Genomic DNA, 12,344 nt, shown 5'->3' with positions numbered 1-12,344 from the left:
CAGAGAACCATCGAAACAAGTTCTGCAAAATTTACAAACATTACGCTGATTCCTGTTGTTTAACTTCTCTAACAATGCTTAAATATTTTCATAGCATTCATGGAAATATTCACTAACGGCGTTAATGAAATTTGAATATGAGTACTGAAGGAAAAAGAGAAATGATAATAAATCTCAGAGAAAAGAAATCTTTGAAATTTTACGAAGATATTGGATAAAATATAAAGCAATGTGAATTGGGTTTGAAACATTAAACTATATTTTCCTGAACATGTTCTATACTGCCAGTACCACAAGAAGTAAAAGTGCATTAAATACTTCTGCTAAAAATGTTGCAACTACAGACTGACAAGTAGCTTTGCAGACGCCAAATATTTTGAACGCGAAATATTCCAATCAAAGCCAAATATTTTGAACGCCAAATATTCCAATCAAAGCCTGAACGCCAAATATTCCAATCAAAGCCAAATATTTTGAACGCCAAATATTCCAATCAAAGCCTGAACGCCAAATATTCCAATCAAAGCCAAATATTTTGAACGCCAAATATTCCAATCAAAGCCAAATATTTTGAAATTCTGATTGGTAAGAAATTATTCACGACCTTAGAATTGTGCAAAAACTAATTTGAACAGGCTTTCAAGGCACATATAAATACAGAAAAACGCTAAAAAATGCACTGTTAAGATTCAGATTTTTTTTTTTTTTTTTTTTAAATTCGGAACAAAAACTCATTTAATTTATTTAATGATTTAAATTTAAAAGTCCGTTATGAAAACAGATTTCATTAGCCTTTTCTGAAAACACAAATACATCCTTTTTAGAGCACAGCTCATAAAGTACAATACTCATGCTGGCTTAAAAATAATGAATAAAATAAAGTGTTTCCTTAAGATTTATTGTGCGTAGTTTCAGGAACTTTATCAGACCATTTTTATGAATATAATTAAGAATCTCATTAGGTTTTTCCCTCTCGAAAAGTCCCTCGTCGCTTGAAATTCTCGGAAAAATCCTCCCACTCTAGTTTTTCCATTCATTCTACATTACCTCCTTGAATTCTTGGAAAGTTGCCATTCGTTTAAAATATGTAGTCTCAGTTGGTCTGAAGAGCAAAATTTCGAACTTTCAAACTTTGCTAATTTCCTTGCTTACTAGTAATTTAGAAACTATATTTGTGGGGTTTTTTTTCGGTTATATAAAGAACCAAAGTATACAAGCTCAAATTGTAAAAACAAAAGCAGTATTCTAAATTAACAAGAACGTATGGTTTAAACTAATAGATTGAGTTCCACTTTAATGAAGCTTGCCTCCACATTTTATCAGACCACATATTTATTCTACGTCAGTCACGTAGAAGACTATGAATATTTGGTATATTTAACATTAGATATGAAAACATTTAATATTTTCATTCCGTCATTGTAGAAATATATCATATCTTTTTATATAAGTGCAAATAATTTCCTGACTGATGTGGTGTTAGATATTGAGTAAAGTTTTCAGGCTGTCTAGTTTCAAGTGTGATTGAATGTCTGACGGGATATTGGCACATCTTAAATTACAGATTGCGCGATTTTTTTTTTTTAAATAAACTCCACAAACTAAAGAAGTACGTTTTTTAGGTTTAGTGATAGAGTTAATCCGGCAATTCGCGCAGGGTTGTTGTTGCTATTGTCGTATCCATATTACATGGAAGAATGGTTGCCAGAACCTGCTCCAGAGAGAGGCTGGACTTGTATTTTCCACCCCAATTTTGATGGAGAGAGCCCAGGGGGGGAGTGGTCCGCTGGTCTCCCACCCCTCTTCTCTTCAACCAAACTACATGACAGGACTTTTGCTCGCCGCATATTTGGAGTGCTCCTAAAAAACCCCATACCACACTGACACTATACATATGCAAACATCCATGCCTTCTCCCGGATTCGAACCCGGGTTTTTCGGTACCGAAGTAGGCTTCCTTAGCCACTATTCCGTCTGGTCGACGATAATATGCAGTATTGATGTTTTACAGTATGGATTCTATGCTGCAGCGATTCCGCGCAATGACGGTCTTACAAATCCGCTTGCTCCTGAGCTGACGTATGCAACCCTCACCGCTTGTTGATGTCTCTCGCGTCGTGTAATTAAAAAATAAGAACTAGTTGGATGGTTTTTCAGAGGGGTTGACTATTTAATTTTTTAAAAAAAAGGCCGAGCGTTCAGTCCAAAGCAACTCATGAATAGTTCTTTAAAGAATGGCAACAAACGGCAACATTTGAAGTTAAATGTGAATTGGGGGTAAACTCGTATTAAGCGCAACACTTCACGTCACTCTAGAACTCTAGGCAGTCATGTTAATAACGAACATTGTGGCGTTCACTTCCATTTTATCAGAAAATGTGCGAATACATTTCAAGATTTCCTGAAAACTAATCGCTCTTTATGAAGTACTAATCTCACAAGTATATTGTTACTCATTTCTCAGTTTACTTCAGACTTACCTGCAAACTAGTAAATGGAATGCATAAAATTGCAATCATATGAAGCTGATTTATTTAAGTGGATTTTGAAAAGTTGCAACTACTTAAAAAAAAAAAAAAAAAAAAAAAAAAAAAAGAGAGAGAGAGAAAGAAAAGAAAGAAAGAAAAAATAAAATATATTAAAAAGTCTGAAATCTTTCATATTTTATATTACGTGCAAAGAGGCGTTTTTTTAACCTTTTGTGTTTTACCTTTATTTATTAAATACTATGTTCTTCGCACTTAAACCATAAAATTCTATTCAATAGCAATATCACAAAATATTTAAAACAGCATATATTTAGAATTTCCGATACACAGTCTCCAAGAACTGGAGATAAAGATGCCCCCCCCCTATACAGTGTTACCATTGCTTGCTTTGAAATCGTTGAGTTTCTTAATCAAAAACTCATAAATGCTTTGCAAAATATGAAATAGATAATAAAATGAATTCCAAATTTTTAATTTGGGCTTCCAGATGCCCATATTCGGGTGGAGACGTACGTTATTCAAAACTAGATAATTAAATTGGACGGATTAGTACCGTTGTTTAGCATAATGCGAGAAACATGCATACATTTATGCAGACTCTTCATTATTTAATTTCTTTAAATAAAGCTCAATATTTGGTGGCAATAATAATAATAATATATAATATTTGGTGGCATAAATATAATATTTGGTGGCATAAATATAATATTTGGTGCAACAATTTAAAAAGTTATTCGCCGTTTATAGTGAATCAACGCAAAATATGAAAACGAAATTAATAGCCTTTCTGGGCAAATTGCCCCTTTGGTCTAAAAAGCTTCCTATCATGTCTCTATTGAAGTACGTATAAATAAAGGATTCAGGTTTAGAGCAATTAATGATTTCACTGCTCAAGAACTCGAGATGACTCCTTCAAGCTCCTAAAGAACTCAAGCTTTTCAATCAGGGATGATTTCTCTCATTTTGAAAAGCAGATATTTTGAACGACACCTAAATATTTAGCAGTCACACATGAAAAGAACGAATATTTTTATATGCTCAATCACAGCAAAATTATCTGCAAGTATAGCAAATAATTCTGCTCACTTTTAGCAGTCCTCATTATTATAAAATTTAGTTTCCCATTTAATACGTTTTAATCTTTTTTTCACTGAATCCCCGTGCTGTAAATTTCAGCTGTATTTCTGTTTCCTTTCTTTCATTATTTTTTTAAAATTTTGCTTTATAAATTTTATACCGAGATAAATCAATGATTTATGAGATACATCCGCCCAATAAATCGCTATATATTGTAGTGAAATTTTGTTTTGCAAATGCCTTTTTGATTGCTGATTCGATAACCATTCATTCCACAAGGGAGTGGTCATCAAAAAATCGGACACGAAATGTTTTATCTTATGACGGCTTCTTATTTCCAAAGATGACTGGAATTGAAGCGGATTCAAGCTAAAGCAAGATTCTTTGGTTACAATTCATGGAATTAGAGCATCGACGTGAAAGAAATTCCTAATCTCCTTTACTTTCATTCGAGCACAAGATTGGTACGCCTTTGTTAGAGCGGATTAAAACGTAATATCGTATTAATAAGACAAAACCGCTTGTAAAAAAGGACGGTTTCAATCACAACTTCTGTTTGAGAAAAGTTGCACGTGAAAACCCTTTTAGTAGCATGGGTAAATCTTCATTATTAGCCCGTGAAATTTGGTGCATCATTGTTCATTTTTTGCGACTACTTGTTTGGTCGGTACCCAGGAAAAGGAAATGTTTCTTTTTTTTATCTCCGGAATATGGTACTTTTCGGAAATTATTATAACTAACTTCTATGAACTTAGCAATTGCTTCTTTGTGGGAAAAAACTGAAAGTAATAAGCTAAAATACAATATTTTAGGTGGCAAGGAATACTTAATAATTTTTTAGTTCCGCCTGATAGCCTTTGTTTGGACCCTAAGTCTGTATCATGATTTCTATGATGCATGGGCTTTACGTAAAATATTCCAAATGCATTGATTTTCACTTCCATTCTTCATTTTTCAAAGTGCATCATTCGTGGTGGGTTTGCACTTAGAAAGAGCTTTTTTCAAGAGAACAGAGGCATAGGTGTCCATAGAGGCGAAACATCAAGGTAATTTATAGGAATACGTGGGAATGGTGTACATGCAATACTTGTATCAGTCTTCATTTTTTTCAAGGAATGCAGTGGTACTTTTCGAAGTATGACTTTTTGGTGTGTCTCGGTGATGTTTTACTCGCTGAAAGTCATCGGGATAAAGAAATTGAATACTTTCTATCAATATCGGACGTAAAACGTTCTCTTGATTGTGCGTTGGGTTGAGTTTAACATTTTTTCCCACTTTTCTTATTTTAAATTTCTTATCGTAAGAGAATCTCGCTACAATAATAAGGCCGTTTTCCTGAAACTTTTTTTTCATTTATGTTAGTATATTTTTATTTCTTCATTTTCGATAATAAATAGATCTTTGTAGTCATTTAGGTAAACCCATGCTTCACCAAGTGTCACAATCTATATCCGTTTATCTCCTGCTAAATAGTTTTCATGCAGGATTCTATAAATTAATCTGTGTGGAGCCACATACGTCGACAAAAGCTTGTGAACATTAAGCTTTTTTTAAGTTGTAAATCTTGGTTTATTATTTTTTCATCATTTGGGTATATTCATCATGCAAAATTATTTCGCTATATCAAAATCCTGGGCAACATGTATATCATTGCTATCGGCTGGTTTGTTAGGCATTTATTCCTATCAAAGCTTGCCCGGCGACATAGTACTTCAACCCGGCATGGTAGAATTTTTATTATTTGTCAAACATATTATTTGTCAAAGCTAACCGACTGAACACCTTCACCCACGAAGGCTGAAGATCGAATCAGGAACTAACTCTATAAATTCCGTGGAATTCCAAACTATTTAACTATAGAAACATTAGAAACAGTATGTACCTTTTTCGTGTATTTTTGAACTCTTCTTTCCATTTGGGAGTAATGACTGACGGCTTTTTCCTTTCCGTTTAATAATGTTCCTCATTTTGCATTTAGGAATTTTAATACAATGCATTTCAAAACGTTTTTGAATTACAGAATAGGAATACTTCTCTTCGAAAAGCGCAAAAACGTATCCTTCAATCAACAACTTGTATACGCGCGACATTTTGAAAGAAAATTAATTTAAAAGTAGCAGACGATATTTCTTATTCCAAATAATAATATAAGCTTAACAAGAAAGCGAGTTAAGTATAAAATTACTAGAGATTATACCAAGGGTCACAATGTTTTTCCGCCGTTGGGCTTGTTGGCCTTTACTAACTTCAAAGTGTTTCTGCACGTGTTTCACGGGTTCTGCTTTAAAGGTATGCATCTCCAGTTAAGATCTCTGAGACAACCCTCGTAGGATGAAAAAACAACAATAGAAATTCGATGTTGGTACGATGTTTGGAATAATGTTTATTCGACGTTTTAGTTGCATGGATATAAGTTTGGTTTATTTGATTATGGCAAAGAACTCGAAAGCTATTTGCCTGAGAGGAGATATAGTGGAGGATTTTTTAAGAGAAACTGGCTTGTGTACTCGTTACATATGGAAAAAACTACGGAAACGCTCATGCTGCCTGGAATCGAACCCAGATCGAACTACCAGGGTTCAGCGATTTTATCCATAGGCTTCTGGTGAACCAAATAGACGTTGTCTTTCTCTTACTTCCATAAGAAAGAATGGATTAGATCTAACAGTCATGGCAGACAAAAAAGAGTATTTATAGTCCAGTTCATCGTTCAATGAAGGATCCTATCGAGAACTGAGAAAAACTGTCAGTGAACAGGAAACGTTTGAAAATATTCTTGATGACTCTTGCACATTCTTCGATGTATTTGAAATTACTCCAGCCAACAGCCACGAAAAATTCGCTTTTTCATCATTCCTTGAAATTATGAAGGACTAATTTTAACTAGTCACATGCATGCAAACTGTATTAGTTCACATGCTCAGGGCGGAAACAACTAATTTTAATTAATTAGAACTTGTACAAGAACAATTAGGAACTTAAACTTTTATATAAAAATGGCATTTGTTTTTAGTGTGATATAATTATCTGGGTTTATTATATAAAATGTGGGTGTGTTTTAATCAAGAGAAAAAAAAAGTTAGTACTAATAAAGAAAAAGGATTGCTGCTACCAAGTATTCAGATCACTGTGACAGTGGCACTGAAATATAAACTCTTACTGTTAGTGACAGTCATGATCGTTAGAGATATTTTGAATGAAACGCAAGATCATTCAAACACAAAGATAATTATTTCCAATTCTAGTCAGTAACTGTCAGTATCAGTATCTACGTATTCACCTGGGAGAGTAAGATCAGAGATGTTTAGAAACAAAAAGAAAATAATTATAACACAAAGAATAAATATGGATTTGAAGGATTCTCTTTTCGCATTCCAGTTCTGTAATCGACAGAATGAAAATAAATAACAGAAGCCGAGTTTTAGATGAAACATGTTCAAGCGTATCAACTCTGCAACCAGTTTATCTGTATCTTCTAACCGTATTTCGGAGATCATACATTAAAGAAGAGAGGAAGTCTGGAAGATACATTGATAGAGTAAGATAAAGCTAAATGGAAAAGATTGAGAAAGATGAATAGAGAGAAAAAATTGCACGAGTCATCGGAAGATAAAAAGATGAAGATAAATGCATAGAAACATAGTTAGAGAGGATAAAATATAAATCAAAAGGATGAGGAATTGAAAATGAGGAATAGAAGCATATAAGACAGACAGAGACGTAAATACAGGATGTATGAAGAAATACGTATCAGGAGATACACGTAATAATGTATTTAAGAAAGATAAATAAATATTTATGTATAGTCACGCATTAGAGAAAGTATATGCGTAGCCAGATAAAGTTGGATTGATAACTATGGATAGAGAGAAAAGTAGAATAGAAAAAAAGATAGACACGTAGTTCTTACGAGAAAGAATTTTTGAATGATTTAAAAGAACTTGCTCTCTTTTATAAAAAGTTAAGGACGTTTTTATATTGTTTATAGTTATCAAGCAAGGCTAATAATATATAAGTGTTATTCAGAATTAGCCTCTGGAATGGTAATCATCAAATTAAAACAAATCAACAGGAAGAAATGAAAGATACCTCCCGCCGCCGTCAATAAAGAAGAAAATGCTTTGAAACAGTTTAAAGTGAGCTAATCTGACATCTACGTTTAGAGATCATTAGACATTTCGGACATGAAAATATTTGTCATTAATTAAGTTATCACTTTTATTAAGTTCTTGCATTTTATTTCATTTTTAAACATTAATTATTTTACTTATTTATTATTTGTTAATCTTTCCCGATGGTCTTCCATATAGATTTGGTACTTTTGATTTTAGAAATTCAGTCCTGCCTCAACACATCGATATGAAAATCCACGTGAACTAAGTAAGTACCATTTGTATGAGAGTATTGGAATATTTCGTCCTGCCCCTATAAAATCACCTATATCTTCGTTAGGTGCTTTGGCACACATTTTAGGAATGACGAATGTAAGATTATTAGCCCAAGAGAGCAATTTGTCCAGAAGGGCTATTCATATCGTTTTGGTATTTTGCGTTGGTTCACTATAAAACGGAGTTTCACTTTTCAATTGTTGACATCAAATTTTGAATAACGTAGTCCTCCACTCGAATATGGGCAACTGGAAGCCCAAACTCCGAATTTCTTTTATTATCTATTTCATATTTTGTAAAACTTTAACGATGTTTTGATTAACAAATTTCATGATTTCAAAGCTATGAATGGCAAACGAGAATGGGGGGGGGGGAACCTTTTTATCTCCAGCGCGCGACACTGTGTATCGGAAATTGTAAAGATATGCTGTCTTTAAATATTTTGTGATATTGCTGTTGAATTGAATTTTAAGGTTTAAGTGCGAAGAACATGATATTTAATACATAAACGTAAAACACAAAAGGTTAAAAAAAAAAGCTCCTTTAAGCGTAATATAAAATCTGAAAGCCTTCCAATCTTTAGTCCAAAATAGATTTGTCCCAGAAGGACTTTTGTTTCCGTTTTGCGATTTTGCGTTGGTTCACTATAAATGTCCGTTTCGCTTTTCAAACTGTTGCCACCAAATGTTAGAGTCCTCATTATATTTGAAGAAATTAAATAATGAAAAATCTGCATAAATGTATGCATGTTTCTCGCATTGTGATGAAACAACGGTTCATAGAGCCATCGAATTTTGAATGACGTAATCCTTTTTCGAATATGGGCATGTGGAAGACCAAATTTTAAATTTTAAATTTGTTTTATGATCGCTTTCCTATTTTGTAAAACTTTAACGATTTTTTAAATTTTTGATTAACAAATTCAAGGATTTTAAAGCGAGCCATAGCAACGTTGTACAGAAAAAACAATTTTATCTCCAGCGCGCGGAACTTTGTATCGGAAATTCTAAAGATATGCTCAATTTAAAACTATTTTGCGATATTGCTGTTGAAATGAATTTTATGGTTTAAGTGCGAAGAACGTGATATTTAATAAATAATAAATGTAACACACAAAATGTTAAAAAAATCGCCCCTATGGACGTAATTTAAAATCTGAAACATTTCAGATTATTTATTTTTTAAAATTTATTATTATTATTTTTTTAAATGTTATGGACTTGAAATGAAAGTTGATGTTACGTATTCTATGCTCAACAATATGGCATTTTCTAATAGTCTATTCTAGACGAAAGCACTATAAAAAAAAGTGCTTGGAAAATAATATAATGGTAATTACTGCAATGTTTTTTTATCATCTTACGTGTCATTTATTATCTTCATTATTTATCGTGTTTTTTATTATCTTTTTGTCACCTTACGTGATATACATGTAACGAATAATCGGTGATCACAAATTAACTATTCCAGATGTTGTGCTCTCTCCTCTAAATTCAGCTATTCTCCCAAATTCGAGATCTTCCCATGTTACATAACATTGTTTGAAAAAGGTAACTAAAACTAAAATTAACCAATCATAGCTTGTCTCTACAATTGCACCTACTTCGGTATATATACCGCTCGCAAGTTAATTACGTCATTCTTTTAATAGCTGCCGCCACTGCTAAAATATCCCCGCTGCTATGCCCACTTGCCCTAAATGATATTGTATCCCTCTATCTGTGTATCTAAGAATGATTGTAATTGCTTATGATCTAGAAATATTTTATCTACTAAGAAAATTATTTGATATGCTTGAAAATAAAGATTGGTGATTTGTAAAAACTTAGTTGCGTCAACTTCGTTCTATACGCATTCAACCATCAGCCATGACGGATATCGAAAGCTGTTAATGTATACTGATTCCTCTTATGCATTAAATTATAGCATACATATGAGTAAAAGGACAGGTGGTCTTAATGAAATTTCAAAAACATAACTATTAATAATCTAGAGACGAATACTGTTGAAACCTAGAACAGGATGATAATATTTTAGTCATTTTAGCATTTACATAATTTAGACCTTAATATCTTAAAATCGCTTATAGCAATATATTATTTATATATTTTATAAATAATATATTGCTATAAGCAATATATTAGTATATATTTTGAAAAACTGAAGAATGATTTTGTAAGAGTAACATACAACGAATATTAAGCTGAAAGATGATATTTATGAAAATGATTCTCTTAAAAGATCATATTCCACGCGTAACAAATATCCGTTTCGCATTTTCAGATTTAGATCTTCTCCATATGTATGTCTAGACATCTTTTCTATGCAGTTTTAATGAATATTATTTTTCTCCCTCCCGCGAACTCGACTCCTGTAGCATAAATCCTCAGGGACGTTCCTTTTTGCTTTTCCAACATGAATCTGGTTTTCTTTGATAAATCTTATACTTAGTTAAAAAAAAAAAAAAAATCGCGTTTTGCTCAGATTTAGCTTATTTTTTTTTAATACAAAATGCTGATAATGTCAAATGTTTCTTTGAGAAATACTGTTTTACATACAGTCACTTCCATCTTTAAAATAAGTTAAATTATTCCGGCTCTCTTTTTTCAAGACATGTTTAATAACTGAGAGACAGTAACAGTGTCTGAACTACATTCTTTCAAGCTGAATCAGAAATTTTATATTTTATTTAAGGCCAAATTCTACGATGTTAAATAGCAAACGGAATTGTAAAATATAATAGAGTTTAAAAAAATATTAAAAATACTTATAGATTGCTTTCATACTGCTCTGCGCCCCCCTCCCGAAAAGCAAAATATTTTCATTCAGCATTCAGCATGCTTTTAATTTTTGCTTAATGTACCTTACATAACACTGAGTACACATGTAATAAATTTTTAAATCAAGCCTTATTTGTGAAATCATTACTTTGTTTACAGTTTTATTGCTTCATAAAAGCATTAATATCACTATAATGAATATAGGTGCATTATTTTTTTATTCGTAAGAATAAACCTAAAGTAAATCGAGAAAATTTCTTCAGCTTTAGAGCAAAAATGTAGCCAGAAAATCCGTTTAGAGACAAATTTTTGTTTAATACTGATTTTATATATTTATATATTTATTATTTATATTTTATAATATTAATATAAAATTATAATCTGAAAATATTTTAAATAATAATATTTGCTTTGTTTAATGCTACCTGTTCGTAGAGATTTTCTTATGTAGTTAGGCCAGATGAGGAGGAAAGGTTTCTGAAAGAAAAAAAAATAATAACAGCTTTTACAGCCAAAGTAAACAATTATAAATAACAAAATGAGAGGAACAGAGATAAGATAAAATTCTTAGGATACGAGGAATGCCTCAGAACACCAAAATCACACACAAGATCAAAGTACAGAGCAGAAAGCTCAACAGTATACTAAAACAGATAAAAGTCTCGATACAACTGAATCACGCTTGTTCACAGGTTCTGTTTATAGAGTTGCTCAAAGGGGAGAATATGCACTGTTAGAAGCTTCGAGAAAAGTAGTTGTGTGAACTTCAAAAATGTGCTTTCTGTAAGCTTTCAGAATTTCGTCAATTTAGTCCGATATTACCAGATATCCCCAGATAGGGACAATTTTATTGCCAAGGTTCGGTAGAAGTGTTTCTGTCCGTATCTTTAGTTAAAAATGAGCTATCCTTATAAATCAAATGCCATTCGACTCGCATTAGGGTTGAAAGAAAGTGGAAAGAAAAGGTTACCAGAATTGGCGCGAAATTTCCCATTTGGCGACAAAATTGGCGATATACCACAGACAGAGCGAGAACATTCCAGAACGAATTGTTACCGGTTTTCCCAAGAATGTTCTCGAAGGCAGGTCAAAAGCTATATATACTCTGCTTGAACTCGGAGCAGAGAGTATGTTGAGTTTAGGAGTAGAGAGTTAGATTTGTTTGAGAGCGACCGCACCGAGTCGGGAGCTGTACTTCAATGCTTTGCCGTGAAGCTCTTTACCGTTATAGCCTGACAGTCTGAAGGCTGTGTTTCTGATTGCTTCAGAGTGTTTATCGTAGTTTTTCGACGATTGTAAACGTGTCTTTGGAACTCTCCTGTGGAATGCTGGCGAATAAATTATGTTTTGATTCTTCAGCAAGTGTTATCTCAATTACTCTAAATCCTCTAACCAATAAAACGCAACAAAACACAATAAATAAATTTAAAATCATTACACAAAATGCACTAAAAATTAATATGTTAGTAAAAATTTAAAACAGATGTGTAAGAATATAAAATAAATAAATTCAGAAAAATAAATACAACTATTTAAAAAAGCGTTTAATATTATGAAAGAATGTTGAATCCAATTAAAAATGTGAGGAAAATAAAGTATGTGCATTTAGA

General features: G+C 32.4%; 1 long non-coding RNA gene across 1 annotated transcript in view; it reads right to left on the bottom strand.

The window, feature by feature from the left end:
- LOC146998028 (uncharacterized) overlaps nucleotides 1-11,214 on the bottom strand; it is a 93,563-nt gene extending 82,349 nt beyond the window's left edge. The window contains exon 1 of the long non-coding RNA XR_015039988.1: nucleotides 11,160-11,214. This is a non-coding gene — a long non-coding RNA (uncharacterized LOC146998028). The remainder of the gene's footprint in view (nucleotides 1-11,159) is intronic.
- Nucleotides 11,215-12,344: the final 1,130 nt, after the last annotated feature.

Source organism: Stegodyphus dumicola, chromosome 3 (genome assembly GCF_044657685.1).
Source record: "Stegodyphus dumicola isolate Sdum_Otavi_A_Nest chromosome 3, ASM4465768v1".
Taxonomy (NCBI): Eukaryota; Metazoa; Arthropoda; class Arachnida; order Araneae; family Eresidae; genus Stegodyphus; species Stegodyphus dumicola.
The sequence above is the reverse complement of the archived record's forward strand: the minus strand, read 5'-3'. Positions and strand labels throughout refer to the sequence as shown.